The sequence below is a fragment of the Mus caroli genome, unplaced genomic scaffold (genome assembly GCF_978045245.1).
Source record: "Mus caroli unplaced genomic scaffold, Mus_caroli_1 scaffold_14, whole genome shotgun sequence".
Lineage (NCBI taxonomy): Eukaryota > Metazoa > Chordata > Mammalia > Rodentia > Muridae > Mus > Mus caroli.
Window position 1 is genome coordinate 99,224,609 of NW_028227269.1, and position 6,000 is coordinate 99,230,608.

Consider the following 6,000-nt stretch of genomic DNA (forward strand, 5'->3'; position numbering starts at 1 on the left):
TCCTAAGTGAGGTAACCCAATCACAAAAGAACACACATGATATGCACTCACTGATAAGTGGATATTAGCCCAGAAGCTCAGAATTCTTTTTTGGGGAAGGTGGAAGGAAAGGGTTTTATTTAGCTTACACATCCAGATCACAGTCCATCACTGAAAGAAGTCAAGGCAGGAACCTCGAGGCAGGAACTCAAACAGAATCTATGGAAGAATGCTACTTACTGGCACACAAGCTTATGTTCAGCTGCATTTCATCTCCTTAACTTGTTTTAGATTTATGTATTCATTTAATGTGCATGAATGTTGTGCTTGTGTAGATATTTGTTCATCACATGTAAATCAGGCGTCAGAAAGCATCAAATGCCCTGGAAGTGGAGTTACAGATGGTGTGGGCCATCATGTGGATTCTGGTAACTAAATCTCAGCTCTCAGAAGAGCAACAAGGATTCTTTTTTTTTTTTTTTTTTTAATTAGGTATTTTCCTCATTTACATTTCCAATGCTTTCCTAAAAGTCCCCCATACCCTCCCCTCCACTCCCCTACCCACCCACTCCTACTTTTTGGCCCTGGCGGTCCCCTGTACTGGGGCATATAAGGTTTGCGTGTCCAATGGGACTCTCTTTCCAGTGATGGCCAACTAGGCCATCTTTTGATACATATGCAGCTAGAGTCAAGAGCTCCGGGATACTGGTTAGTTCATAATGTTGTTCCACCTATAGGGCTGCAGATCCCTTTAGCTCCTTGGGTACTTTCTCTAGCTCCTCCATTGGGGACCCTGTGATCCATCCAATAGCTGACTGTGAGCATCCACTTCTGTGTTTGCTAGGACCCGGCATAGTCTCACAAGAGACAGCTCTATCTGGGTCCTTTCAGCAAAATCTTGCTAGTATATGCAATGGTGTCAGCATTTGGAGGCTGATTGTGGGATGGATCCCTGGATTTGGCAGTCTCTAGATGGTCCATCCTTTTGTCTCAGCTCCAAACTTTGTCTCTGTAACTCCTTCCATGAGTGTTTTGTTCCCAATTCTAAGAAGGGGCAAAGTGTCCACACTTTGGTCTTCGTTCTTCTTCAGTTTCATATGTTTTGCAAATTGTATCTTATATCTTGGGTATTCTAAGTTTCTGGGCTAATATCCACTTATCAGTGAGTACATAACATTTGAGTTATTTTGTGATTGGGTTACTCACTCAGGATGATGCCCTCCAGGTCCAACCATTTGACTAGGAATTTCATAAATTCATTCTTTTTAATAGCTGAGTAGTACTCCATTGTGCAAATGTACCACATTTTTTGTATCCATTCCTCTTGTGAGGGGCATCTGGGTTCTTTCCAGCTTCTGGCTATTATAAATAAGGCTGCTATGAACATAGTGGAGCATGTGTCTTTCTTACCAGTTGGAACATCTTCTGGATATATGCCCAGGAGTGGTATTGCGGGATCTTCTGGTAGAACTATGTCCAATTTTCTGAGGAACTGCCAAACTGATTTCCAGAGTGGTTGTACAAGCTTGCAATCCCACCAGCAATGGAGGAGTGTTCCTCTTTCTCCACATCCTCGCCAGCATCTGCTGTCACCTGAATTTTTGATCTTAGCCATTCTGACTGGTGTGAGATGGAATCTCAGGGTTGTTTTGATTTGCATTTCCCTGATGATGATTAAGGATGTTGAACATTTTTTCAGGTGCTTCTCAGCCATTTGGTATTCCTCAGGTGAGAATTCTTTGTTTAGCTCTGAGCCCCATTTTTTAATGGGGTTATTTGATTTTCTGGAGTCCACCTTCTTGAGTTCTTTATATATATTGGATATTAGTCCCCTATCTGATTTAGGATAGGTAAGGATCCTTTCCCAATCTGTTGGTGGTCTTTTTGTCTTATTGACGGTGTCTTTTGCCTTGCAGAAGCTTTGCAGTTTCATGAGGTCCCATTTATCAATTCTCGATCTTACAGCACAAGCCATTGCTGTTCTATTCAGGAATTTTTCCCCTGTGCCCATATGTTCAAGGCTTTTTCCAACTTTCTCCTCTGTAAGTTTCAGTGTCTCTGGTTTTATGTGGAGTTCCTTGTTCCGCTTAGATTTGACCTTAGTACAAGGAGATAGGAATGGATCAATTCACATTCTTCTACATAATAACCACCAGTTGTGCCAGCACCATTTGTTGAAAATGCTGTCTTTTTTCCACTGGATGGTTTTAGCTCCCTTGTCGAAGATCAAGTGACCATAGGTGTGTGGGTTCATTTCTGGGTCTTCATTGGTCTACTTGTCTGTAGCTATACCAGTACCATGCAGGTTTTTTTTTTTTTTCTTTTTCTTGGTTTTTTGAGACAGGGTTTTTCTGTGTAGCCCTGGCTGTCCTGGCACTCACTTTGTAGACCAGGCTGGTCTCAAACTCAGAAATCCGCCTGCCTCTGCCTCCCAAGTGCTGGGATTAAAGAGGTGTGCCACCACGCCCGGATTACCATGCAGTTTTTATCACAATTGCTCTGTAGTAAAGCTTTAGGTCAGGCATGGTGATTTTACCAGATATTCTTTTATCCTTGAGAAGAGTTTTTGCTATCCTAGGTTTTTTGTTATTCCAGATGAATTTGCAGATTGCTCTTTCTAATTCGTTGAAGAATTGAGTTGGAATTTTGATGGGGATTGCATTGAATCTGTAGATTGCTTTTGGCAAGATAGCCATTTTTACAATGTTGATCCTGCCAATCCATGAGCATGGGAGTTCTTTCCATCTTCTGAGATCTTCTATAATTTCTCTCTTCAGAGACTTGAAGTTCTTATCATACAGATCTTTCACTTCCTTAGTTAGAGTCACACCAAGGTATTTTATATTATTTGTGACTATTGAGAAGGGTGTTGTTTTCCTAATTTCTTTCTCAGCCTGTTTATTCTTTATGGAGAGAAAGGCCATTGACTTGTTTGAGTTAATTTTATATCCAGCTACTTCATTGAAGCTGTTTATCAGGCTTAGGAGTTCTCTGGTGGAATTTTTAGGGTCACTTATATATACTATCATATCATCTGCAAAAAGTGATATTTTGACTTCTTCCTTTCCAATTTGTATACCCTTGATCTTCTTTTGTTGTCTAATTGCTCTGGCTAGGACTTTATGTACAATGTTGAATAGGTAGGGCGAGAGTGGACAGCCTTGTCTAGTCCTTGATTTTAGTGTGATTGCTTCCAGCTTCTCACCATTTACTTTGATGTTGGCTACTGGTTTGCTGTAGATTGCTTTTATCATGTTTAGGTATGGGCCTTGAATTCCTGATCTTTCCAACACTTTTATCATGAATGGGTGTTAGATTTTGTCAAATGCTTTCTCTGCGTCTAAGGATATGATCATGTGGTTTTTGTCTTTGAGTTTGTTTATATAATGGATTATATTGATGGATTTCCATATATTAAAACATCCCTACATCCCTGGAATAAAACCTACTTGGTTAGGATGGATAATTGTTTTAATGTGTTCTTGGATTCAGTTAGGGAGAATTTTATTGAGTATTTTTGCAATGATATTCATAAGGGAAATTTGTCTGAAGTTCTCTATATTTGTTGGATCTTTCTGTGGTTTAGGTATCAGAGTGGCTTCATAGAATGAGTTGGGTAGAGTACCTTCTACTTCTATTTTGTGGAATAGTTTGTGCAGAACTGGAATTAGATATTCTTTGAAGGTCTGATAGAACTCTGCACTAAATCTGGGCTTTTTTTGGTTGGGAGACTATTAATTACTGCTTCTATCTCTTTAGGCGATATGGGACTGTTTAGATAGTTAAGTTGATCCTGATTTAACTTTGGTACCTGGTATCTGTCCAGAAATTTGTCCATCTCGTCCAGGTTTTCCAGTTTTGTTGAGCATAGCCCTTTTAAGAAGGATCTGACGGTGTTTTGGATTTCTTCAAGATCTGTTGTTATGTCTCCATTTTCATTTCTGATTTTGTTAATTAGGATGCTGTCCCTGTGCCCTCTAGTGAGTCTGGCTAAGGGTTTATCTATCTTGTTGATTTTCTCAAAGAACCAGCTCCTCGTTTGGTTGATTCTTTGAATAGTTCTTTTGTTTCCACTTCGTTGATTTCACCCCTGAGTTTGATTATTTCCTGCTGTCTACTCCTCTTGGGTGAATTTGCTTCCTTTTTTTCTAGAGCTTTTAGGTGTGTTGTCAAGCTGCTAGTGGGTGCTCTCTCTAGTTTCTTTTTGGAGGCACTCAGAGCTGTGAGTTTTCCTCTTAGAAATGCTTTCATTGTGTCCCATAAGTTTGGGTATGTTGTGGCTTCATTTTCAATAAATTCTAAAAAGTCTTTAATTTCTTTCTTTATTCCTTCCTTGACCAAGGTATCATTGAGAAGAGAGTTGTTCGTTTTCCACGTGAATGTTGGCTTTCCATTATTTATGTTGTTATTGAAGTTCAGCCTTAGTCCATGGTGGTCTGATAGGATGCATGGGACAATTTCAATATTTTTGTATCTGTTGAGGCCTGTTTGGTGACCAATTATATGGTCAATTTTGGAGAAGGTACCATGAGGTGCTGAGAAGAAGGTATTTCCTTTTGTTTTAGGATAAAATGTTCTTTAGATATCTGTTAAATCCATTTGTTTCATAACTTCTGTTAGTTTCACTGTGTCCCTGTTTAGTTTCTGTTTCCACGATCTGTCCATTGATGAAAGTGGTGTGTTGAAGTCTCCCACTATTATTGTGTGAGGTGCAATGTGTGCTTTGAGCTTTACTAAAGTTTCTTTAATGAATGTGTCTGCCCTTGCATTTGGAGCATAGATATTCAGAATTGAGAGTTCCTCTTGGAGGATTTTACCTTTGATGATTATGAAATGTCCCTCCTTGTCTTTTTTGATAACTTTTGGTTGGAAGTCGATTTTATTCGATATTAGAATGGCTACTCCAGATTGTTTCTTCATACCATTTGCTTGGAAAATTGTTTTCCAGCCTTTCATTCTGAGGTAGTGTCTGTCCTTTTCCCTGAGATGGGTTTCTGGGAAGCAGCAGAATGTTGGGTCCTGTTTATGTAGCCAGTCTGTTAGTCTATGTCTTTTTATTGGGGAATTGAGTCCATTGATATTAAGACATATTAAGGAAAAGTAATTGTTGCTTCCTATTTTTTTTGTTGTTAGAGCTGGCATTCTGTTCTTGTGGCTGTCTTCTTTTTGGTTTGTTGAGGGATTACTTTCTTGCTTTTTCTAGGGCATGGTTTCCATCCTTATAATTTTTTTTTTCTGTTATTATCCTTTGAAGGGCTGGATTCGTGGAAAGATAATGTGTGAAATTTATTTTGTTGTTGAATAATATGGCTTGGTATAGTTGCCTGGGCTGGCATTTGTGTTCTCTTAGTGTTTGTATAACATCTGTCCAGGATCTTCTGGCTTTCATAGTCTCTGGTGAAAAGTCTGGTGTAATTCTGATAGGCCTGCCTTTATATGTTACTTGACCTTTTTCCCTTACTGCTTTTTATATTCTGTCTTTATTTAGTGTATTTGTTGTTCTGATTATTATGTGTCGGGAGGAATTTCTTTTCTGGTCCAGTTTATTTGGAGTTCTGTAGGCTTCTTGTATGTTCATGGGCATGTCTTTCTTTAGGTTTGGGAAGTTTTCTTCTATAATTTTGTTGAAGATATTTGCTGGCCCTTTAAGTTGAAAATCTTCATTCTCATCTACTCCTATTATCTGTAGGTTTGGTCTTCTCATTCTGTCCTGGATTTCCTGGATGTTTTGAGTTAGGATCTTTCTGCATTTTGTATTTTCTTTGATTGTTGTGCCGATGTTCTCTATGGAATCTTCTGCACCTGAGATTCTCTCTTCCATCTCTTGTATTCTGTTGCTGATGCTTGCATCTATGTTTCCAGATTTCTTTCATAGGGTTTCAATCTCCAAGCGTTGCCTCACTTTGGGTTGTCTTTATTGTGTCTACTTCCCTTTTAGGTCTTGTATGGTTTTATTCAATTCCATCGCCTGTTTGGTTGTGTTTTCCTGCAATTCTTTAAGGGATTTTTGTGTTTCCTCTT